A 26,791-nucleotide genomic window follows, 5' to 3' on the forward strand; every position below is an offset into this window, starting at 1 on the left:
CCTTTGGATTTCCTAATCTAAAAAAAAAAAAAGAAATTGGATTAGATAGTCTCTAAGGTCCCTTATGATCTATAATTCTATGCCATATTCCAATGGAGGAATAGAAAATATAAAAGAGAATTGAAAAGGGGATGGGTATTTATCTATTGGTAAGTCTCTATCCATTTCTCTTTTCCTTAACCTATATCTATCTGTCCATCCAGCTGCCTCTCTCTATCCATTTATCATGTTTTATTTTTCTATCATCTATTCTCTATCATTTATCTTACCTATCCATCTATATCTGTTCATTATTATTTCTCTCTCTCTTTTTCCCCTTCCCTCTTTATTTCTTCCTTCTTTACTGTTTAGTTTTCAGATATGTCCTATTCTTCAGGATCCCATTTGGGGTTTTCTTGGCAAAGATCATTTACTGTTTCTTTCTCAGCTCATTTTACAAATGAAGAACTAAGATAAATAGGGTTAGGTGACTTGGTCAACGCCACACAGCTAGGAAGTATCTAGGGCCATTTTTGAACTCACAAAGAATGAGTCTTTCTGCTTCTAGTCCTGGCACTCTGTCCACTGTGCTACTTATCTACCCTTATGTAAATGTCAGTGTCAATATGTGTGTAGTTTTATTATTATATCTAAATAATTTTATCCAGAGACCCCTAGAATTAATTTCTTACAGAAGACCTTTGTCCTAGGGCATTGATTAGCAAAATTTTGATGAGTAGCTTAGAGGCAGGTGAATACAGAATCATTTGCCATTTCAGAGAGTTTTTGTTTCTTGGATTTGTACTTGGCACAATAATGAAAGTCTTCAGTTTAGAAACCTTACCTCTTTACTGCTGGAACCTGCTAGTTTTAATTTCATGTTAAAATGAGAAAAAAAATATTTAACATTATCTTACTAGACAAGAAAAGTCTAGTAGATGATGACTCAAAATTAAATTTCTCTGAATCTCCCCAGTGAAGAAAGGACTTTCAGCAAATTAGAGTGTTTTTCTTTGGCCTTCTAATCCCAAAACTATCTGCAGAAGGGTTTCTCTCTTCATTAAGGGTGTTATACCATGAAAGTAATACTCTCAGCTATGCTTTTCTTCCTTGTGTGAAATACAAGCATTTTCAAGTATAGGCTTTTATTTACAGTAGATAATAACAATGACAGCTAGATTTGGAAATACATTACTACATGCCAACTAAATAAACTTGCCAATGATGGTTTTCTCGTTAATAATAATCTTTTAGCCAAGATATACATACTACTAGTCTATAAATCACAAGAACTAAACATCAAGGTAAATTTATTTTTTTTTCCTTCACTATAATATCACAAGTAATAGGGCTTTTGGTCCACCAACCACAGGTAAGATTTCCAGAGCCGCCTTTCTTGTCTCAAGGGAGTCTTAAATTTCTCATCACTTAGAACTCATCTTTTCCCATTAGAGAAATTTATGGCATGGGCCAATAATATTTTGAAATCTTATCATAGAATTCTGGTGAGTATTACTTCACTGATCCATGCAAGCAAGAGAAGGTCAATTTAGGAGAAATCCTTTGGTACATGTATTTTCCCTAAGTTTAATCCTACTAAATTTCAAAATATATTGCCAGGTGCATTATCAAGATATTCCCTCAGAATGAGAGGACATCCTGGTGCAATAGTGTAATTTGAGGTTAGGATTTGGAGGACTTGGAGTTAGTTAAGTAATTCTTTGTGTCTCACTTTCCTCATCCATAAAGTGAGGCAACTGAGTGACAGAATGAGTAGAACCTGGTTCAAGACTAGCCTTTTGACATTTACTAGATGTATGAACCTGAGTGAGTCACTCAAACTTGTCTACCTCAATCTCCTCAATTGTAAAATAATAGTTTCTGCCTCCCAAGGATTGTTATGAGGACAAAATATTTGTAAGTGTTTTGTAAATCACCCTATAAATGCTAGCTGTTCATCAGTCCATTCATTCATTGACCCATCAGACTTTTATTGAGAGTGCTTCCCTTTTTAGTTTTTCTGGAGATAAGCTGGGAAAGGTGGATCAATATTTAGAGACCCTTGCCTTACAGATGCTTATGTTTTACTGGAGGGAAAGTTAGAGGGAAAATTAATTGGGTCCATTTTTCACCAGGTAAAAGACCAGTTACAATACATGCCAGTTACAAATAGTACCCATTTCAAAATAAGGAAAACTCTTTCGTTTTCATAAGAAGTTTCTAGAATTGAATTCCAGACTGAAGAGAAACTTCTTTGTAAAGTGCTTTCTTTTTTTATTCTTGGCTTTTATCTCATTGACTATAGAAATAAAACACATCATTTTATTTGACTGGCTCTTGTATCCTTTGTTGTGCAGATTTTTGTAACTGTCATGATGTGGAAGAATCATAATCTTCAGAGCTGAGAAAGATTACCTTTCAAGATAGAATCTTGGGCTAATTAAAAACATTAATAATAGCTTTTTATTTTCAAAATACATGCAAAATAGTTTTTTTAAACATTCACCTTTGCAAAACCTTGTGTTCCAAATTTTTTCTCCCTCCTTTCCCTTTCTCTACCTCTCCTAAATAGCAAGAAATCCAAAATAGATTAAACATGTGAATTCTTCTAAATGTATTTCCACATTTATCATGGTGCAGGACAAAAATCAGATCAAAAAGGGAAAACAAAAAAGAAAAAAAAAGCAAGCAGACAATAAAAAGGGTGAAAATACTATGTTGTGATTTATATTGAGAGCCTTCTGTGAGATGTCATCATAATGTATACTTGACTTTGGGTTCCCAAAAATGATCTTCATGGGGACATATTTCCTGGCAGGTCCTCCATGTTGGAGAGACTTTGGGTACAGGTTCATGTTATGAACTATCTGAGAACACCAAGCTAAGTTCAGAAAAGCTTCACTGGCCACTAGATTTCAACACCCACCACCTGATTTATTTATTTATCTTTTAGGTTATAAACTTCAACTTAAATGGGTACTCCTTTTTACATAGTAGAAAAGTTACCACTGTAAATGAAACTGCAAATCTGTCATGCAGATTTTCTTCTTCTTTTCAAGTATATAATAAATTTGACATGTTACTTTCAAAGTTAACCTGATTGTTCAGGATTCCATTTTTTAGCCTTTTAAAAAATCTTCTTTGGAGTTCAAAAATGTGCTTAATGACCCTTTTTTTTTTTCCTTTTGCCCTTTTACTCCTAGTTCCTTTCTCCTCCATCACTTTCTCTATTCAGTGGAGAAAAAAGATGCATACTTTTAACAACTTAACTTTTAACAAGTATGCATCATCAAGGAAAATACCTTTCTACTTTGTCTGCATCTGAAAATAAATTTTTAGCATTTATTTTTTCATTCTATAATTAATGAAGCCATTCTAAGAACCCTGTATAAGGCAAGGATTCTTTTTTTAAAATAAAACTTTTTAATTTCAAAACATATGCATAGATAGTTTTCAAAATTCATCCTTGTAAAACCTTATATTCCAAAAATTTTTCCTTCCCTTCGCTTCCATATACTGAACATAATTCAGTATATGTTAAACATGTGCAATTCTTCGATACACATTTCCATAATTATCATGCTGCACAAGAAAAAACAGATCAAAAAGGAAAAAAATGAGAAGGAAAACAAAACGCAAGCAAATAACAAAAAATAAAAATAAAAATACTCTATTGTGAGCCACACTCACTCCCCACAGTCCTTTCTCTGGGTGCAAATTGCTCTCTCTATCACAAGACCATTGGAACTGGTAACGCAAGAATTCTTAATCTGGGATCTATGAGTAGATTTCAGAAGATCCATGAATTTAGAATGGAAAAAAGTTTTCACTAATCTTTAAATGAAATTTAATATTTTTTGTGATTTAGAAACATAATTCTGAGAAGGATTCTGTAGACTACCAAGGGGGCTCTATGGTATAAAAGGTTAAGAATCCCTTTACTAAAGGAGAGAGGTATAGTCAGTTTTGATTGCCATTGGTGAAATCCCAGCTCTTTTGAAGTGTTGAGTAAATGATTTTTAGCAAATCATTTCCCATCTCCTTCAGAAGTCATCAGATCCTTTCCAAGTCTAGTATTCCATAATTTTCAGGAAAAAAGGAAACCCTGAATAGGTTTGGGGATGCCTGTCAGAGTAGCTGGAGCAGCATCATTGGATGCACTCAGTTCTAGGGATCTGGGAAGAGACTGAGACCAGATGGCTGGTCTCAGTCTGGAGGCCAGAGCTGAGGGACTGCTGTAGCTTCTGCTGCCCAGCAGGTCGAAGTCCTGGAGACTTGCCACTCGAGAGAGCGCTCCAAAAAGCTGACCTGGCCACAGTCCCCTGCTTCTGCTAACTTTCCTTAGTTATCCATTATTGAATTATTAATAATAATAAAAAAGTGGGACTGGATCTAGCAATTCCATCCTAATTTTGTCTCTTGGAGGGGTTTCTTGGGAAACAGCTAAAACGCTGCATGTATATCAATATTCATTAGTCAGAAAGGCTGCAGAGGATATTGGAAATTTGCATAATGCAGTAGTTGAAAAGATTTTACGTAGTTAATTGTAATATTCCATACACACATCTGAATGGCACCATTGGTTCAATGTCATGCGTTCCATACAAGTAAAATTTTATTTCAAAAAAACATTTTATTTATTTCAATTCAACAAACATATATTAATCACCTATTATGTGTAAGATACTGTAGCTCTGTAAAATAAGGCTATTTCTGGATTCTGGCAGATGGCTCAGAGAAAATTGTTGAGTTTCTTACAAAGAGTTTACCCAGAGCAAGAAATGTATTATCAAATCTATTTAATCATCATTTTATTAAAAAAAAAGCTTGTTCATATATTGTTTTCAGTGTAGACAGGGAAAGAAGGACCATAGTTCTGGTCAGTTTTATAGAGGTAATGAATCCTTGCCATAAAAGGACGTTAGCTCTCCATTCTCTTCACCACCTCAAATATTCCAAGTCCCTCCCACATTTCCAAGTCACTCATTAGAATTAGCCAGGGTACAAAAAAGATTCAAGAGTTTAGGGAGGAATAAAAAGTTGGCATGTAGATATCATTCTTACCTGTGACAAGGGCCTATGACCTGTGGGATGGAATCACAACTTTGAGCAATGCCTTCAATTTCATAAGAGTTCCATTAAAATGAAATATGTCAGATTTTTTATTTTTTTATGATGTATTTTATCGCAGATGAATACTATGTGATTTTGTGTTATTTTAGACAAGCTGATTTTGATACTCAGTAATTGGGGAGGAGGAAGGAGGGAATCATTTATATAATACTTATTATGTGCCAGGCATTTGGCTGAGGACTTTATAAATATTATCTCTTTTGATTGACAATGAATAATCCATTATGCTTCTGACTTCTTAAGGGCAACATGTAAGAAGTAGATTAGGGGATGAGATTTTAAACAAGGTGCACTTTATCCAGAGAATGCCAGTTATTCTAAAAAATGGAAGTGAGGAGGGAGTGTGTTATTGGCATTGGGGAGAGACAGCATTCAAATAAAAAGAGATAGATAGAAGTCAGTACTTGAGAATTAGTAAGACCAAAAAAGGAAGAAATGTATAATAAAACTGGAAAGATAGACTTTGAATGACTTTACCTTTAATTTCATTTTTTCTTTTTCTTAATTAAAAGTTTTTATTTTCAAAAATATACACATGGGTAATTTTCAACCTTCACTCTTACAAAATTTGTGTTCCAATTTTTTCTCTCCCTCCTCCCTTAGATGGCAAGTGATCCAATATATGTTAAACATGTGCAGTTCTTCTATACATATTTCTACAAATACTTTGAATGACTTTAAATTCCAAATAGAAGAATTTATTTATTTCTGAAATTTATAATAGAGAACCACTAGAAGTTCATTGATTAGAGGAGTGACATGGTCAGACCTGGCTTTGGGAAAAATCCCATTGATAGCTATTGAAGGACCATCAGGATGTTCATGATAAAAGTCTATTATAGGGTGAGCTGGAATCAATAACTTTTCCTACCACTGTTCCTCTAGACTGAGAATATCAAAAGTTAAAACAAGTAATCTTTTTTTTTTTTTTAATTTGCTGAGACAATTGGGGTTAAGTGACTTGCCCAGGGTCACACAGTTAGGAAGTATTAAGTGTCTGAAGCTGGATTTGAATTTGGGTCCTCCTGACTCCAAGGCCAGTGCTCTATCTACTGCACCATCTAGCTGCCCCAACAAATAATCTTTTAAGATCTTCCTGGATTTTTAATTTTCAGGACTAATGTGCATTGTGTTTACCATTTCTAGTTCTTTTTCTCCACTCCATTCAAATTCTGTACTTTTCCTCTTTTCACCAAAAAGGAAATAATAGGGAATGTTGAAGGTAGTATAGAAATCATTTCAAGTTTGCTAATAGCTTTAAGGCATCATAAATAGGAAGAAGGGTCAGGGCAGTAGCTGAGGAAAAAACACTCTTCTTCTTCTAGGAAGTTATAGCAATTATGAATGGAACCATAGTCTAATAACTTTCTGTGATCTTGTGGTATTGATTCATTTTTTATTTCCTAAGCAAGAAGTGAAAGGAGTTAAAATCTGGAGAGGATCTGAGAGAGAGATATGGGCAGAGTGCTAGGACAGGTGGTGGGATATGTATATTGATTTGGTTTAAGTGTCCTGCTGATGGTAGTCAGAATAAAGAATGATCAAGTCTGTTAGTTTTAGGGCTGAGATGAGGATTGACTTGCCCTATAATCCAGCTCCATAGTGAGTCTCAAAGAATTCGCAGAGTGGAAGGGGAGAAAAGGAGAATAACTTCTGGGATTTTGAATTTGGAGGAATTATGTTCTTGATGAAGAGACCTGAGAGGCAAATGGCAGAGCAGATGGCAAGATGCCCAAGATGATTGAGCCCTGATGTCTTGGAGAATATCTGTATTTCCCTCCATATCAGTTTCTTTGGAGGGAAGACTTGAGGAGGGGAGCCAAGAGATTGGCTTATTGCAATGAAAGTTAGGCACATATTAGCATAAAAGATTTTGCACCTGTGTATTCACCCTATTTACATTATTTATATTTTATTAATAAGCCCCTTACCTGGAGGTCAAAGATTATGTCCTAGACTAACATACATAGCATGTGTCAAGACTATCAAATGGAAGTTTGTGGAGGAGGAGGTAAACCGAAAACAGTTCATGGCATCTTTATGAGCACTACAGTCTGGTCTGAATCCTAGCTTTGCTTTTAAAATGGGAAGTAACATAGAACACAACTTTTGTTTTCCTAGTAGAAGAAGGCAGAATCAGGTCAAACCGAATAGATTACCCATTTGTGACCTGATTATTCTGGAAAAACAAAAACAAAAACAAAAACAAAAAAAAAATTTGAGGCATTTTTGAACCTGGTTTAAGCGAAGCTCATCTTAGGGTTGTTAATTAAGTGCTAATTGTAGCCTGTCACTGTTTGATAGTAATGGTGTAATTATGTGGTTAAGTAGTATTTTGAATTCATTTTGTCAGTGTCTGGGGCTATAGTCTGGAGAGAATAGCAGCTATTGTTTTCTTTGTGTGACATAGTTCCAACTGTTCCCATGATTGAGTTTAAAGTTTATCTTTTCTTGCTGGCCATTCCATTGGTACTTACTCTGGGCTATCTTTGAATTAGCCATTTGGAAATCGATGTTTTCTTTCTGTGGTCAGTTTTTCAATATTTTAAATACTGTAGAACTGTTATTAGCAGAAACTGTATTTATTAGAGGTGGGATAGAGATGAGTATCAAAAAGTTTGGTGTTAGCTACAGCCTATGGTGACTCATTTAGATTTCTATTTCCTCATGTTAGTGTTTATTATAGACAAGAAATTTGTCCCCTTAGGTTTTCCTCTGTATTTAGGCAATGAACCTTGACATTGGTTATGTAATCATCCTCCCTATAGAGGCTTTTTGCCTCATAAAGTGAAGCATCTACCAGGAATATGGTAAAATCTTGTACTCGGGTTTAGAAAATCAACTTCACAAGAACATCATGGGGGAAAGATGATTAGATAGAAGCTTGTGGGAAAGCTATCTTAGTGAATTACAAGCTCAATATAGGATTGTCATGTACAGCAATCAAAAAAGCTACTAAGATCTTGGGCTGCAGGTAAGAGGGGCTTAAGAGAACTGCTGCATTTAGCTCCAGTAAAATTATATCTAGACTATTGTGTAAAGTTTTGGATGCAATATTATAGGAAGGAGGAATTGGTAAGTTAAAGAGAATACAGAGTGGGACAACCTGAAATGATGAAGGACCTTAAATTCTTGCCATGTCGGAGATTATTTGAATGGAATAAAGGGCATTTATCCTGGAAAACTGAAGATTCATCAGGGATATAAGATTCTTCTTATCCATGTAGGGTATGAACTGCCAGGCAATTCAACTCTACTGCAGAAAGCACAACTCTGTTGGATTAGCCACATTGTTTGAATGTTAAATGTACGCTTGCCAAAAAAAATTATTTTATGGAGGGTGGTCAGAAAAAGCGATACAAGGACACTCTCAAGATATCTCTTTAGGATTGATTGCATGACATGGGAGACACTGGCACTTTGTCAGCATGGCGTGCCTTTGTCAGAGAAGGTTATGCTTCATGAGCAAAACAGAACTGAATTAGCCTAAAGGAAATGCGATTTATGGGAAATTAGAGAATCCACCCCAAATATTCATATGGACTATTTGTGCCTGACCTATGGCAGAGCACTCCGAACTTATATTGGTCTGATCAGCCACAGCTGAACACACCATAACTCGACTCAATACAGTGACTTCATTTTGGTTCTCTTTGAGAATGAAGGACACCAACCAAAACCAAAAATAATTTAACAGCAGTCTCTCTTTTCAAATTTATTATGCATTATTCTCTTCCATCCATGAGTTTGGATTACTTGCTGATTTCTTATCACCTGTCTTCATGGCCTTTGCAAAGGCTGTCTCATGCCTGGAATGCATTCTCATGATGCCATCTCTTAGAATCCCAAATGCTAATTTAAGGGACAGTTTTTACTGTCCCTTAAAGGTCATGGGGCCTTTCCTAATCACTCCATCTATTCCTGGACCTGAATTAATTTTGTTTACATGTTTTAATGACTTCTTTCTTTACTTATTGTTCCTCCTTACAGTGAATTTTTTGAGTTTTAGAATTTTTTTTGGCTTATTATCTCTGTTTCCTGCCCTATTAGCAGGCCCTAATTAAATGCTTATTGATTGATTAACATGATAGCTGGCTTCAACTGTTTCATAGGTTATCATGTAGACACTCAAATTTGCTTAGCTCTTGAGGCAATAAATGGAAGTTGAGAAATGGCAAATGACTCTCTGTAAGGAAAGAAAAAAATATCCCCTTTGAAATCATCTGGCAGAGTCTGGATGTCCCCTTGTGGGGTATACTGTAATGCGAGTGTCTTTTCAGGTATGAGTTGGACTCCATTGCATCTGAGGTTGCGTCAGACTCAAATTCTGTAATTCTCCCAGTTGATGCTTTCATTTAGTCAGGATCACTAGAAGAGGAAAGAATTGGCATTATTTCCCTAACTACTTACTTACTGGGAATGAGGACAATTAGAATCTAACCTTTAACTTTCTTTACTGTTGAGTAATTAAGTATGGGGAGTTCACAATGCCCTAGCTGTAACATTTGAAGGGTATCTTGTCCAACTCCCTTGTTTTATTTTATTTTTACTTGCTTTTAAAAAATATATTGCCTTTTCTATTTTAAGTTTTAAAAATCCTTAACTAAATCAATATTTTGAAGTACAAAATAGAACAGAAAAGGGATTATATGTGAAAACTTTGAGTTTTTCTTACATCTAGCTGGCTTTTCGTTTTAAGTATATAATATACATTTTTGTATAATTTTCTCACTTTATTTTTCTTGCTTTTTTGTGATATAACTTATGTAGAAATTTTTTTGGTTTATTTTCAACATTCACCTTTGCAAAATCTTGTGTTCCAAATTCCCCCCATCCCCTCTCTTAGACAGCACGTAATCCAATATATGTTAAACATGTGCAATATAATACACATTTTAAATCTATAACATCAACATGTAACTTTCACAGCTGTCCTGCTTGCTTGTGTTTGCTTCTGGTTTTCTTTTTGTTTTCTTTGGTGCATTAAAAAAAAAGTTTTGATGACCCTCCGTTTTGTGTGTGTGTGTGTGTGTGTGTGTGTGTGTGTGTGTGTGTGTGTGAATCTATTACTAGTTCCTCTTTCATATTGGGGAAAAAAAGCAACCACCAAAAATGGAAAAAAAAAAAAACTTGTAACAAACATGCAAAAAATAATTAAATGAATTACTATTATCATCATATTAAGTAAGGTAAAAATATAAAGTCCATTCCTTCTTTCTCCCTTCATAACCTGCCATAAAGTTTCAAATGCCCTCAAATAGGTGTTCCTCTAAGTATAGCTCTCTCTCTCTCTCTCTCTCTCTCTCTCTTTATCTCTTTCTGTCTTTCTCTCTTTGTCTCTCTCTGTCATTCTCTCTCTTCTGTTTCTGTCTTTGTTTCTCTGTCTTTCTGTCTTTGTTTTTTTTTCTCTGTCTCTGTGTCTTTCTTTGCCTCTTTCTCTTTCTCTCTCTCTGTCTGTCTGTCTCATTCTCTCTCTTTCTATGTTTCTGTCTCCATCTCTCTGTCTCTGTCTTTCTCTCTTTGTCTCTCTCTATCTCTGTCATTCTCTCTCTTCTATTTCTGTCTTTCTCTGTCTCTCTATCTTTCTCTTTCTTCTTCTTTGTCTTTCTGTCTCTGTGTCTTTCTTTTGTCTCTTTCTCTCCATCTTTCTCTCTCTCACTGTCTCTGTCTGTCTGTCTCTGTCTCTCTCTGTCTCTGTCTGTCTCTGTCTCTCTGTCTTTTTCTGTCTCTGTCTTTCTCCCCTTCTCTCCCTCCTTTCTTCCTCCTTTTTGCTTCTTTTCACCTGTCTCCTATATGTGTATTTATTTGTACATACTTGTATGTATCTATTTGTATAAACATATGTGTATGTGTATGTGTGTGTTACATATATATACTACGTATCTATAGACATAATCCTAAAATCTCTTACATTGAGATGAGTGCTCCTTCTACTAGCTCTTACATATTTAGACATTTTCTGTTCTATGAAAAGGTAAGATTTCTTTATTTAATTCAAAAACCAAATTTTCAGTTTATGCTATGTGAAAATCAAGTTTTAGCCTGTTTCTGTGGCCGATCACTCTGGGAGCAACCTGATGACAAAGAAGCCTCTTTGACCTTTAGTGCTCTGATCTCCCTCCCCTCTCCCCTCTGACACTTACCAGTTTTATGTCCATGGGAAAGTCCTACAAGTTACTTAATGTCTTTCTGAACTTCAGTTTTCTCATCTATAAAATGACTTTACGTCTGTACCATCCACTTATCTTATGAGGTGAAGCCCAAGTGAGATAACATATTTAAGGCACTATATAAATCTGAGAGCTCTATAAAAATTCCAGGTCCCATCATTGTCATCGTTACTACTGGTATCTGTCCAGTTCAATGACATTGCTATTTTCAATAAGTTGCATTTCCACTGCTACCAGAGACTGTTGTAAAGAAGGTCTGGCACATCAAAGATCTCCCTCTTAATTGAATTCAAGTCAGCCGGGATGTCAGGACACTTTGGATGGCACTCTGAGAGGTCTAGAAATGCCTTAGGTGATCATATTCAGGTTGGGATCACCTCAGAGTCACTTCTGAATATTCTTTTAAGAGAAAAATCTAGGGAAGGAAATGCCCTGATTTGGCACCAGCAGCCAGGATGATGTCCTCAGAGTACCTTGAGTCCTGCTAGGCAACCTACTTAGCACTATAAAAGCAGGATAGTGCTTAATTCAGAATGATATTAGGGGACCTTTGAATGAATGCTATTTCTTAGATAAAAGAAGAAAAACCTAGATATCAGCTAAGAGAAGGAAAGGATCTGTAGGAGTCTAATGGAATTAAATCTGAGAGAAGAACTAGAGTCTTTATATGGGCAGAATCACAGGTCAAGGTCTGGTATAAATTGGGTGATCCTTCCCTTCCAACTAGAATTTTGAAAAAATAAAGAAAAAGTTTGCAAGCACTTTGATATTTTTAGCCCTTTTCTGCCCAAGAGGACTTAGAGCTGTAAACAATAAGTACATTATCAATGATTTCAGTCCATCTTTCAGATTTGATTCGAACTCCCCCAGCTGAGAGCAATTAGGCCTGCATCTGGCAGCAATTTCAGCCTTTCACAAAGTTAGTCATAAGCGTTGGCCATGTTAGCCTCTGGTGCAGTTTCTTCGTATGAGAGTTTTGAAAAAAGCCCACCCAAAACACCCAATTCCTCCCAAAATATTATTAGCTCTGCTTGGGAACCTGGAAATAGTGCATGAGTAACTCACTGAACATCCATTTAAGCCTATTCATAAGAAATCTCGGGGAATTCTTTCATGTAGCATTCATTCTTTGCCGAGTTATGACGTCAACTGCAAAGGGCAGGGTCCCTTTTTTATTTATTTATTTATTTATTTTTATGTCTTCTGTGAAAGCAATAGAAATGGTCTTTCAAAGGATTTCTGTGGAAAGCATTAATTTTAAGAGTTCTTTAAAGCTGGGCTAATGTTATCTGTCGTAGTATTTAATCTATCGCCTCATGATATTCCCTTTGTGGGTAAGCAACTCTTTGTATGAAATTGCACCATGGTACCATTCATTTAGTTCTGTTACTTCCAGTTTTCTTTTTCTTTGACATGGCTTTGGAAAAGAATTTCCTCTTTCTTCCTTTGAGCTATTCCCCCTCCCCCCATCCAACTTTGGCTTTTGCCCTTACAGTTGAGTTGCTTCCTCCTGATAGATTATTGTAATTGTAAAGACTTCTGGTATCTTTTTCCCCCCTTTTTTCATCATCTTCTCTTTTTGAGACCATTTAAAAGTACTATAAGAAGGTAAGATTTTATAACAATTTCATACTGTGATTCTCCTGAAGCCAGAGAGACTAGGGAAGAGCTGGTAAGAAGTTGTGGTTTGGAAATTTATTTTTTCCAAAGGTTTGAATGGAACGTGATTTGGCTCAGATCTGTTTTTGGTGTCCTGTTAGATCATTCTGTTTCCATTTTCATTGTGGATTTTTTTTGTTTATTTGTTTGTTTTATTTTGTTTTTTGGTTGTTGCTGAACTCTCACAATTACTTTTAATAATTTTTTCAAAAGCAACTTTAAAAATGGGCAGTGATAATACAAAGGCAGTACAAGTTTATAGTAACTACTTCAGTTTACCTCAAATTATAGCTGATCATTAACTTGACCCAATTAGACAAGCCCCACCCACTCAGCCTTTAGTAATAAAGGATTGGGAAAGTGAAAATTGTTTTTCCAAATTCCTTCTTAAGGTAGTCCAGTTGTGTTTTCCCCACAAGTAATAAATCTTATTTGTACTTTATCTAGACTACTTTGAAAAAAATGAGGATTTTTAGGATGCGTACATTTTAAAAATATGTTCCTCTTATGTATCTTAAAACAAATTTCAGTTGGCTTGAGATAGTATTCTTTCATTGTCTAGACGATCCTGATCTTTAGGATAATTTATTTAACATCAAAGAGCCCTGGCTCATATATTCCTTCTGACTTTTCTCCCTTGGTACCCCCCTGAAAACTGGAGGAGAGATGAAGGCTGAAACCTTTAGCTTGTGGTTTTAATGTTATGTTTTCCAGGAGATGTAAATTAGGTGTGTGCCATGGGTACAGTTTAGTAGTAAGCCTCAAAAATACTGGATTTGCAATCTAGCTATTGTATTTTCTTTTCTAATAATCAAAGCCCCTTGAAAAACAAGTCTTGCCAGATGAACCCAATGAATCTGATCTATGTGTGATCCCGGAACAGATGTCAAGCAGAGATCACTCGTCAGAGGTACCTTGTAGTAACTTTTAAAGATGCTTATTGGGCTCTGTGCATTTTTCTTGCATTACCCAATTCTTCCATAAAGTCAACCACAAACCATATTCTAGGGGACTCCAGCTAAAGCTTGTGGTGAGTAGGAAATAGATTAAACACAGGTTTCCCCTTTTCTCTGGTTGCCAACAGTGATGTCAATGATGTTAATGATCCTTACCTCAGCTTGCTGCAGCCCTAGCACCCCCTATTAAAACACTTGTCTTGAGAACTGTTTTCATATGTTGTTAAGGAAACACTGAGAATTGTTGGTAAGAAACAATGGGGTATCCAGACGATGACTTAGATGTAGAAGGAAGTACTTCTTTTTCCTAGAAGCCACTCCTGAGAAGATTACAGGGAAGGCCAAACAACAGAACTCTCCATTTGCTGTCAGGTAAAGAAAGTAAATGGGATGGAAATAAATTTCATTGATCTTTGGATTCTAAGTCCATGTTCTATCCCTTGTACATGAGGTTGCTCATTGATTCTAAGTGTGGTATTGTACTACGTAGGACTTGTGTGTTGAATGGTGTGCCTTTCTGAAAGTTAAGAGAAAACTGATGTGAAATGTGCAATAGATAGCTCAGGACTGGGGAAGAGGGACAGCATGAAAAGTAGTAGAAGTAGCCTTATGGACACCCACGGGCCATTTGCTTTTATGGCTTTGTAATGTTAACTCAGGTCAGAAGGCTGTTCCTTATCTGTGCAGCATTCATGGGCCCCAAGCTGGACCAAAGAGTCCGGAAATCAGAATTCCCATGTTGGCTCCAGGCAGAGCGTATGAGGTAATATGGATAAAATATTAATGTTGTCGTCGATGTCATTGTTCTTACCTTGGCTATGTGACTTAGTCTGTATGAAAATTTTTAAGTTAAAATTATAAATGGAAATTTATATTTATATTATTTGTATATAAATTATATGTACACACATATCCTTTGCTTTCATTTAGACTGCACTTGAGGGAAGTATAAAAACAAAAATTAAACCGTCCCTGCCCTTAAAATAACTTATAATCTCCTTAGAAAATAAGCATCTAAGAAATATTTGTTGAATTAAAATGAATTTTCTAGCCCACTTTAATTTGAAGATAAGGAAACTGAACCTCAGAGTGGGTAGAGGAACTTTCTTAAGGGCATATAGCTGGTGACTGAGTTCACCCCAGATCTTGAGATGCCCAGGCTAGTGTCCTCTGAGGTGGAGGAACAGAAACAGAAACTCAGATCCAAACCTTGTTCTTCATTCACCCTGTACTAGGGACACCCTCAGCACCTCCCCCCCCCCAACACTGGTCTTCTACATGGAGGTCAGAAAGGCCAGTGTGCTCCCTAACTCCATTGTATCATTATTTTGTATATATTTGACTATACTGGGGCATTGATTGCCTTTTCCTTTCTTCCCTTTCTTGTATTTCTCACCTCCATCAAGGAGTGTATTACTGCCATAGTTACCACCATTTGGCCTTTCTTTATAATTAACAGAGACCCTCTGTCAGAAAGACTGAGAAACTGGTCAGATTGAATGACCATTAGATACTAGTATCCACTTAATTCAGATACCATTAATTACTACTGTAATCCATGGTTTTTTTTTTTTCCCCCCCTCCTTTCATTTCTTTACAGAGCATCTAATCTTTTAAAAATAAATTTTCTGAATCCTTTTTTTTTTTTTTTAAACAAATGAAAAAGTTTTCCTTGGAGAAGAGCAAGTCAATAATACCAATGTCTCTTCTCCCCTGTGGATTTGCAGAGAACTGACAGATGGCTTGGTCTTGTCCGTAGCCATTGGCTCACGTGCGTGCCATTTACATTTACCTTTCTTCTCTGGTGGTCTCAGGAAGGCACCAGTCCTGCCAGAAGGTCTTTCCTTGGGACAAAAGGACAGGAGAGAGGGCCTTCCACACATTGGCTGCTTTCCCTGCATTTTCTTCCTTGGCAATGCGGTGCACTGAAATGTTGGCTAGTCTCCTTGCCGTGTTTCAGCCCCCACCCATGTGACTTGGATCAGGCAAAAGTGCTATTTAAGCAGCCCCATTAAAGCTTTTGGCTCTGCTAGGAGGTTACCCTTTGCCATCAAAGAGACCAAGTCGCCAAGTAACAGCCCAACTTTAGCCTATTCAAGTGTGTTAAGTTTCTTTTCATTTGCTGAAATGACTTTTTTTCCCCTTTTCAGCTTCAAGTGGCAAATATCCTTAGCTAGCTCTAGCTAGCTTAACTCCGGCTTCATTCTTCATAAGGATATTTACTCTTGTTTCTGTTTTTAATAGATGTATTTTAAGGGTGGTTTTGGAAAAGGAAGAACGAGCAAACACAAATCGTATACTGTTGTTAGGGCTTAAATTAGTCATAGTTAGAATCTCAGATTCTCTTTATTTTCAGTGGATGTTAGGAAATAGATCCAAGAAGCATACTCTCAGCTCATATGAGAGGAGAATCTTGTACATCCTTTCTATTCATTGGGCTTGTCTAGTCTCCTTTTTAATAGCTGTATTCTAAGGTGAATCCTATTTTCCTTAGTGACTTTAGTTATAAAATTGTTTTTTTTTTTATTGCAGCTACTTTCACTCTGTTCTACTCTGCCCTCCAGAGTTACTAAATTGATATTCCTGAAACATAGATCTGTTACCTTCCCACATTCCACTCAAAAATTTCCGGTAGTTCCCTCTTGCCTCTAGCACAAAATACCGAATTCCTCTCTCCTCCATGCTTTTGAGCAAATTTCCTCTAACCCCACCAAACCTTACTTAAGAGTTTCTGGTTTTCCTCAAAACACATTGCTTCCATGCCTTTTTGTTACATGCATGGAGCCTTTTCTACTTCCCCTAGTTATTAGCATTCTTTCTCACCTGAAATGACTTTGCATGCTTTTCATTTTTTAAATTTATGTACATGTTGTGTCCCCTCTGGAATGTATGCTCTTTGAGAGAAGACTTTTTGCATTTTAGCCTTTATATTTCCACCATGGCAAAGTAGGTATTTAGTAACTGGTTTTTAAATAGAATTTCTATGGTCCCGCCAATAAAATCAAGCGAAAACTTTTGTTGGAAGAAGGGGATAGCATGGAAGTTGATATGTATGTAGTGTGTACTGTGCTGCAATGGCTACTTTTATATTGGAAATGCTTTTAATATCTATTTGTAATTTCCATCCTCTATCCCACCCCCCACACCTCCTGTATCCCTATTTGGTTCCATCTTTCTATGATGAGACCCAAATATCATAGTTGCAGTTTCCAAAACTCCTTTTCCTTTCCTAATTTGTTGTGATCCCTTATAATTGCTAGAAAAATTAGACTATATACCATATTTCTTAGACTTGAATCTAGGTATAATCCTTTTTTTTTTTTTTAATACCACAAGTAAGCATGTTCATTTAAAAAAAAAAACATTTTATTATTTAAAAAAATTTAATTAAAGCCTTTTATTTTTGAAATATATGCATGGCTAAATTTCAACATTCACTCTTACAGAATGCTGTGTTTTTATTTTTTTCCCTTCTCCCAATCCCTCCCCTAGATGGCAAGTGATCCAATATATGTTAAACATGTAATTCTTCCATAAGTATTTCCACAAATAAAATCAGCATGTTTAAAACAAAAGATACATACATACACACATATACATATATATGTACACGTATATATTCTTTTTTTGCTCTCCATATGTGTTTATACATATACATATGTGTTTGTATATATAAAGCCTTTAACTTTTGCTCATTATTTCAGAATTGTGAGATTAAAGCATATGTAGAAATCAACATTTTTGCTGGACTTTAAAACTGTATATACCACAAAAGTTTTGATTTTTAATTTTTTTTCATTTACTTTGTCATTATGAAGCATAATTTTAAATGAACTTTGCCAGGTCATTGTTTATTCTTTTTAATACCTAGAAGAATTAGCTAGTACTACCACACTTTCTACACTTAGAGATACACACACACACACATATATACACATATACATATAATATGTGTGTATGTGTGTATCTATGTGTATATCCTAGAAGGGTGGGTATCTGTGAATGGGAAGAGGGTAGAATTAAGCAGTATTGGGGAAATTGGTTCAATGTGAAAGACTAGAGAATGCAGGTATGGTGTCTTTATTTCTGATAACATGTATAATGTAAATCCTTCTTTTTCATCTGTGGATTGATTTACAGTTTTCTTAGTCTTTTAGCTCAGTGTTCCATTTGATATAGTGTATATTAAATAAAAACATTTATTCATGATTTTTGACATATATTATAAATTTATGATATTTATATCAAGATCTATTATTAGTTTTTTTATTCTGTTGAGTGAAGAGTTTTATCTCTGCATAAGATCTGCATATCAAACCTGCACAACTCTTAAGTCAATGTTGTGCAAAATTAGATATTAATAAATGCCTAATAATTATAGGACCTCAGAATTGAGAGCAAGATAAATGTGGCAAGGAGATTGGTTCTTTTGACAGTAGTGGGCAAGTTGAGAATGGGTGATGAGTTCAGTCTTGGTCCCACATTTTGGGAAAGATAGAGAACCATCAAGTTCAAATGTTTAGAAGTGGGAAACCAGATGGTGAGAGCACTAACACAAAACCATGGATTTGGTGGAAGGAACTGGAGATATTTAATTTGAAGAAGGAAGACTCAGGAGAAAATGATCACTGCCTTGAAGAATTTGAAAGTCTATCTCGTTGGAGAAGGCTTAGTTTTGCTCTGCTTCCAAGGACATAACCAAACTCAATGACTGGAAGATGGAAGGAGCCAGGTCAATTAGCAGGCATTTTTTAAACATTTCTGATATGCCAGGCACTGTCATGGGTGCTGGAAATAGAAAGAATGGAACAGTCCCTACTCTCAGGGAGATAGCGTGCCAGCGATGTAAGGAAAAACTCTTCCTAATCATTAGAGCAATCCAAAATTAGAATGAGTAAGGGACCATTGAGGTCATCTGGTTCAATCCCTTCAGATCCTGTTTCCAGATTGGAAAATAGAAAGGGATCCCTTAGGAGAAAGTGGGTTTCCTTATAGTAGATCTTATAACAAAAGCTAGAAGACTACTTGTTGAGAATTTGGCAACAGGGCTTTGATGATTGTACTAAATGGCTTCTGAGGTTTTTTCTAGCTTTTAGGTTCTTTAATTAAGCTATATATTCTTTATTTTTATTTATTTCTCCAAGGATATTGGGGTTAAGTGACTGTGCTTTCTATCTGCCCCTAACTTTTAGGTTCTACAGTTAGAGATGGGGGAAAAATAAAGGGGACAGAAAGGGGGTACAGTAGAAGCACCAAACGTGGAGTCAAGAGGACTTGGGATATTTAATTTGTAGAAGAGAAGACTCAGGAGAAAATGATCACTGCCTTGAAGAATTTGAAAGTCTTATTTTCTTGTTGGAGAAGGCTCAGTTTCAGACCCAGCCTCGGACACCAGTAGTGTGACCCTGGGCAGGTCATGTGAGCCCAATTTCCTTCCACCATCCTCTCCCCGCCCCCCCTGCTCCCCCTTAAAAATAAATAAACCCAAAGTGTGTAGTGGGAAGAATTATGATTTGAGTACTAAGAGTTAAGTGCTTAGGACAATGAAGAGATTGCAAGGGATAAGAATGAAGAGGAAGCTATTGGATTTATCTAAGAGGAGGTCAGTGATGACCCTTGAGAAAGTTTCAGTGAACTGGTGAAAATGGAAACCAGATTGTGGAGGTCCAGGAATGGAATCGGCATGGAAATAGAAGCAGCAGCTGTGGACTACCCATTTCAAAAAATTGTGTCTATGAATAGGAACTCAGGGTTGTGATTTGAAGGTATTGAATAATTAAAAAATGCTTAAGGACAGATGGTCAGATGTAGAACATCGAAGCTGTTTAAATTTTGAAAGAAATGATAATTTAAATTATTGAACCGTTGAGTGAATAAAAAGGTATTATTGCCCATATGTGGAGATGATCCCACAGACCCACACTCAGCAGGACATGGCCTTTTTTTGTCATTGCATCCTCATTCCCTCACCTGGTTTCCATATGTGATTTGCATGTGTAAGTTGGCTGGAGGGATTAGACATGATCTATGGTCATGTAACTGAACCACGTGAGGAGAGAACCTAGGATCTTGGACTCAGAAGTCAAATGAGTGAATTACTCCATTCCAGCATATCTATGATCTCATTTATGTGGATACATCTTGTAGTACTTGTGCCCATTTACATCTGTTTAAGTTCCTCAAAGGGGGTCCATCCAATGTGCTAGGGATTTCATTATTTCTCTTACCATTGCAAAGATACCCAATGGAATACCCATTGCTGAGCCCTTTCTCTTGCTTCAAACAGCTCACTTCTCAACCCTACCATATACCTTTTCATTGTCTTTTGGGCAGTCCTAAAATTAAATTCTTTGGAGGCTGTGGTCTTCCATTGATTTGAATCTGTAAAGCCACAAAAGAATCAATAAACCACATCTTGGAATTTTGATTTTAGTTTTATCAATTATGTTTTTTACAAGTTTTGTTGTTGTTTAATTGTTTTCAGTCTTGTTTGACTCTTTGTGACCCCATTTGAGGTTTTCTTGGCAAAAATATTGGCATGGTTTGCTATTGCTTTTCCAACTCTTATATTGCCTCAGGAAACTGAGGTAAATAGGATTAAGTGACTTGTCTAAGGTCACACAGTAAATAGCTGAGGTCAGATTCCAACTCAGGAAGATGAGGCTTCTTAATTCCACCCCAATGTTCTCTGCACTACAGTGCCACTTAGCTGTTCCTTTTACTAAAATCCATATACAAATAATACTGTTTATTTGGAATATTTAACTTTCTTGTTCTTAGCTTCTGTTTAGCTTATATTTGCCATTTTCAGTAGCATACTCTTTTCTTCAAATTGAGTCATTGTTTTATTTTAAATAGTTGAATTTAATTCCTAGGATTATTTTTCTAGTTGAATTGTATGTAAGACTTCAGACAGTGAGCTCCATTGAAGAAACCTAATTAGGGCAATAATTTTTAAGTGTAGTTAGAACAGGAAATGTGGTGTTTCTGGCAGTGTTACATTATATGCTGAATATCTTTACCACTCTTTACCTTTATTCTCAGTAAAATAGGAATTGCTAATAGTGCTCTCACCAGATGTGTGTGGCTGTATCACACATTGCTAAATAAATTATTAGTAGATTTCAGGGGTTATAAACACACCCTTAAATAAATGGTTTTAAACCCAATCTGGATTACTTTAATGGTGCTTTTTGTACCAGTTTTGTAATCATACATTATGCTAGTTATTTTCATGATTAAAAAAAAAAATCCCATATAATGAAACTTGAAAAGTAGCAAAAAATCTTAGACTCCTCTTTTAGGAAAAAAATGTTGATTTTTTTTTTTTTTAATATCTTTGTTATTTTTCAGTGACTCTTTCCCCTGCCTCCTGCCAGCAATGAAATCTCCCCTTGTAATAGACAAGTAGTTACTTAAATCAAACCAAGACATTGACCATATATAAAACCAAGTGCCTCAGTTCATACCCAGAATCCACCCTCCCTCTGCCAAAAAGAGGAAGATAATAAGTTTCACTAAATTTCCTCTCAATGGTCCCTGCATTGATAAATGTTCTAACTTTCAGTGTCTTTCTTTACTTTATTTTGTTCATTGTTTTCTCACTTATTTTTTTTTCTCTATAACAATTCATGTAAGTTTTCTTTCTTGTGACTTTTCCAAGATGGTTTTATTTTCCAGAAAGTTGAGACTGAGTCATAGCTCCATAGCAATGTATTAATGTGATTGGTTTCCCACTGTCCCTCCAACATGTATCATCTTCTTTGCTTTTCAGCTTTTCCAGGCAGAATAATGTAAGGTGAAACCTCAATTGTTTTAATTTCCATATTACTTTTAGTGACTTGGAACATTTTTTATATAATTGCCAGTAGTTTGCATTTATTCTTTTTAAAATTCCCTGTAAATATTCTTTTACCCTTATCTGTTGGGTAATGACTCTATTTGTATCAGTTTACTATAAATTTTTGATAGCAGATCTTTATCAAATATTTTTGGGAATATATTTTTCCCCTTCAACTGACAGCTTTATTTTAGTCTAGTAAAATTGATTTTGTTCCTGCAGATGTTTACATTTTACATAATCAAAGTTGTCTGTTTTGAATACCTCTTTGTCCTTTTCTATTGCTTTCCTTCCTATCTATGGTCTAGTAAAATGTGGATTTCTATTACATGTAATAATTTAATAATCCATAAGTTTCAATGAGCCTTTTCCAAAGGACTGACCCTTTCTGGAGTGTTGATTCATTTGTTAATTCTCAAAGCTTTTTGTTTATATCATCATTATTATTACTAAGTTGGAATTGCATTAGAAGATGCAATAGGGAGAGCCTGTGTGATATTGTTTTATTTATTGTATATGTCCCTATGGGGACATGGCAATGTCACAAATAGTTTCCAACCACAAAATCCTGTGACTGTTGGTCACAGCAGTTGGGGGTGTCAAGCTGCTTTGCTCACAAGTTATCACAGGATGATATAATTCCTAAGAGTTGATCCCAGGAATGGCAAATGGTCAAAGGCAATTTTCTTGGTCTTTTTCTCTAAGAAAATGTTTCACATTTTACTGTGTCCAAAGATTTGGGCATATCATATAATCTTGCAGTACTTGTTGCTATCTGTATTTTTAGGTAGTTTTTCTAAATCAGAAATTTAAGAAGGCATCTCCATATAGCATTTGGTAACTTCTTTCCTAATTTGGTTTTGGTTGTATGTGTTCATGTATGCACCTACATGCATAAGTGTGTATAAATAAATAGGTATATTTCTAGATGTGGATGTATGGACATCCACCTGTATGAGATGTTATCCCATAAAAAAAATAAATTAATAAGCAGCCTGGAAACCCAATAGCAAATATTTTTTATCCTAACAAAGGAGTCATGTGAAAGACCAAAGATTTAATCCTGCAATGACAGCAAAGGCCAAAACTTTAAAGATTGTATTATCTTGTGCATTATTCCAAATATTCCAAAAGGGTAGTATATGTTGATACTGTGATAGTGGATTTCATATATAGAATCACTCCAAGGATTAAATTAAATCAAATTAAGTTTTAAGATAGTCCATCGGAAGCCAGATGTGTTGAAAAGGGGTAATGATCAAGCTATATTAAAAGGATTTTAGTAAAAAAAAAAAAAAAGAGGTTAATAACAAAATGCTTGGCACATAGTAGGCACTTAATAAATGCTTACTGGCTGACTGAACATATATGTTACATATCTGTATACATATGTGCATACATATGCACGCTCACTCTTACCCATATGATGAAAAACTCTATTCTATATGTTCGTATAATTAATGCCTTTTAAAATGACTTGGAGGTCAGCAGCCCCTGCTTTCCTTCTTGCTTTTAGAAAATCCTGGGAGAACCCCAGCTTTCAGCTAGCATGGACATTCAGGGCCTTCCCGCGAGTATTAGCACAGGCTTTGTCTTAGAATGATTAGAGAAATCACGTGCTTGCTGTTGTTCAGGTGCAGGTAGGTCCACAACAGCCAGCAGATCGCCTCTCATCTCCCGTGATTTCAGCTTCCGTGCCAGAAATGATTTGAGTGTATTGAAAACAACTCAGAGCAGTAGATTTCAACATGTAGAGTAAAGCTTTCCCTTACCTCCCCTCTCTGATGGCCCCCCAACCTCATCTCCTGTACAGCCAGTGCAGGTTGGAGCATGTGCTCACCCAGTACAGTTTGTTCCTTTGCTGAGCTATTCATTCAGCAATTTTGGAAGAAAGCCAGATATGAAATGCAAAGCAAACCATGCACCCTTCACTCTTTCCCTGTTTAAATTAAGCAATTTCTTTGTTTGTCACCAGTCCTGTAATAAAGTACGGCCTTGCTGTCTAATTTTAGGCCCCTCGCTTCGAAGCTCTGTTAAGTAAGCTGGATGGAGATATTCTGGGAGGAACATTCCAGGCGGCTGCTAGAGGGGGGTTCAGGAGAAAGTTGAGAGTAAATAAGAGATCTGTGAGATAATTCTCCAGGGAGTTTCCCAGCATACCACACATCATTTGCAAAGATAGGCTTTCCTTTCACTTGAGGACCACACAAAGTAAATTCTGTTTCTTGGCAATTAATAGCCACAGGACAGGGAGGCCTTTTTAAAGTTTTTACCTTGGTGTTTCTATGGCAAGTCTTTATTTGCAAGTGGGGAAAAATAGACTGTTTGCCTATCTTTTAGTAGCAGAGTTCATATTTGAAAATATACAGAACTTCTCTCATATATAAGCCTATAATCCTAATTTCATGAGTTGGGATTTACCTGAAAGCCAGAATGTAAATATTAGCAAAATCCCCCTTTAGAAAGAAGATGGGGCAGATAGCAGGGAGTGTGGGGAGACCTGGGGCAGTATTGTTAACTTCTTCATTGCCTATTTTTTTTTTTTCCTAGCTTTACCATCTCCTTATAACCTTCTCTGCAGACTAGGGGTGGTTGATGAGACTTTGTAATAGCATTTTCTTTAAGAGGGACTCAGATTTAAAAAGGCATCTGTCTCACCACCATTCTCTATGAAGGGAAATGAATAACATTTCTGAGCCTCTGTTTCCTCATCTGTAAAATAAATTATCTTTTGAGTCCCTTTCCATCTCTAAATCCTAATATGTCATCATATTTCTTCTTATTGGGTAGGAAAGGGAGTGAGAGAATTTGAACGGAAAATAAAATAATTACAAAACAAACAAATAAATCCTATGGCTTGTTATTGCTGTTCAATTGTTTTTCAATACTATCTGACTTTTTGTGATCCCATTTGGGATTTCTTGGCAAAGATACTGGAGTGGTTTGCCATTTCCTTCTCATTTGACAGATGAGGAAACTGAGGGAAGTGACTTATGCAGGGATACACAATTAGTAAGTTTGAATTCAATTATTCCTGAGTATAGGTCCAGGTCCTCTATCTACTCCGTTCCCCATGCCCCGCCCCCCAAATCCTATGCTACCTTATTATATTTATTACCTTCTTAATGATGGGAATGGAAGAAAGGAGAAAATTTGGAACTGAAAAATCAAACATTAAAAAAAAAGTAAGCTTTGATACTTTTTTGAACCGTGATTACCCTTAAATCCAAACTTGAATGTTTCCTTTTTAGCTATTTGTTGTTAAACTAAGCAATTTCTTTGATTCTCCCGTCACCCCCAAAATTCTTCTATTAAGCAGTACTACATTTTTGTGTTTCTCACTTGATTTTTTAACAAAAACTTGTGTCTACGATGTATGCCTCAAAGATAGGTGTTTATGTTTATAATGTCCTTTTTTCATTCTTTTCCCCATCCCCCAAATATTGCAGGGTTAAGTTTTTACTCAGTAGTTGCTCACATCAATACCTCAATAAGAAATCAAGCCACTCATTCATTGTTCTGTTAAATCATACGGATTTATTTGATTTTAGTTTGCTTATGATTGCTTTAGATTCTTATATTTTAGTAAACTCAAAATCCACAGGCCTTTAGTTTATTGTGTCTCGTGCTTTTGATTGCTCATTATATTGCTCTTTGTACGTTATAAAATAATTACTTGTCTTGAAATATTCCTTCTGATCATAATTTTCTTTTTTTTTTTTCTCAATTGCAGAATGATGACCTATACAACCTCAGCAAATCCTTCTTAACTCATGGGTATTCAGACGCCAAGTGTTTCATGTCTCACAACTAGGACCTCACATCCTCTTCCTCAGTAGATGGTACGATGCACCCAGTTCAGTTTGTTTACTTAACACAAACCTCAGGAGTCTGTTGACTGAACTGCACATTCTCTGTTGTGCCAAGCAAAAAAGCACTGTGACATCAAAACAAGGAGTCTCCATAGCTTCATCGGCAACCGCAAGGACTTAGCTGGCCACCATGAACTGATGTGCCCACCACTATGTCATATGAGACTGGGTTTACTATTAGCACATTTACACAGTATGCTAAATTTCATTTGCTGCTGAAAAACCTGTATGACAGATCATCATTGTAAATTATTACATACCAAACTGTTGATGTTGGTTGGAGAGTATTAAATATTTAACATAGGTTTTGATTTCTATATATAATTTTTTTTTAATTAAAATGTAACTTTTTTTTTCTTACAGCACATCTTTTTTTTGGATGTGGAACTGAGGTACACTATGTTCTGTTGTAAACAGAGTGGGGAAACTGCTTAAAACCAGGCTAATAAGAATAGAGTAGGGTACTATTCTTGTTTGAAGATTGTAATTCAGAAAATAATATAATATTATTCCTAGGTCCGCAGATGACCCTCGATTGTACAGCTATATTTACTGATAATATCTCTTGTAACATAAATCTGATGTTGATCTGAGTTCCTTACAATGAAATCATAATTTTATACTTCTCTTATAAGACAATAGTAGGCGATGTTAACTAAACTGAAGACAAATTTTCTATACGTGGTATTTGCAATTGTCAGCTTGAACTCGGCAAGTACACAGAAACAAAAATATGACAAAAATAATCAAAGTCTTCCATTGTATATATTGTAAAAAGAAGACGAAGAAGAAGAAGAAGAAAGAAACATGGGTGATCCCTTCAAATTCAAATCTCTCCTTGGAATGAACAATGTGGGTGTTTGTAAATTCTGGAAATCTCTTTCTATGCGTAATAAACTAGATGCTGTTTATCTTTTTTTTTTTTTTTCCTTTCCCCCTTCTATAAGCTATCTCCATTCTCACAGATTTTTTTTTCTCTGTGCACACATACAGATATTTCATTTCCCATGTTGTCTTGAAAATGACGGCAGGACAAGTGAGTGCTTGCTAAACGAAATTAAAATTCCAGAAGGTGTATTATGATAGCTAGGACAACATCTCACTCAACTAAAGACCTTTATCTCATGTTTCCTGAGACCTTTCAGTGTAAAGCTTTTAGGAGAATGTAATTAGACTATTTTA

At 35.8% G+C, this 26,791-nt stretch overlaps 1 protein-coding gene across 1 annotated transcript in view; it reads left to right on the plus strand.

The window, feature by feature from the left end:
- Window positions 1–26,520, plus strand: part of IRS1 (insulin receptor substrate 1) — a 74,843-nt gene extending 48,323 nt beyond the window's left edge. The window contains exon 2 of the mRNA XM_051983444.1: window positions 25,471–26,520. The gene's annotated coding sequence lies outside the window, so the exon portion shown is untranslated. The remainder of the gene's footprint in view (window positions 1–25,470) is intronic.
- Window positions 26,521–26,791: the final 271 nt, after the last annotated feature.

The sequence above is a fragment of the Antechinus flavipes genome, chromosome 3, assembly GCF_016432865.1.
Source record: "Antechinus flavipes isolate AdamAnt ecotype Samford, QLD, Australia chromosome 3, AdamAnt_v2, whole genome shotgun sequence".
In the NCBI taxonomy this organism is placed as follows: domain Eukaryota; kingdom Metazoa; phylum Chordata; class Mammalia; order Dasyuromorphia; family Dasyuridae; genus Antechinus; species Antechinus flavipes.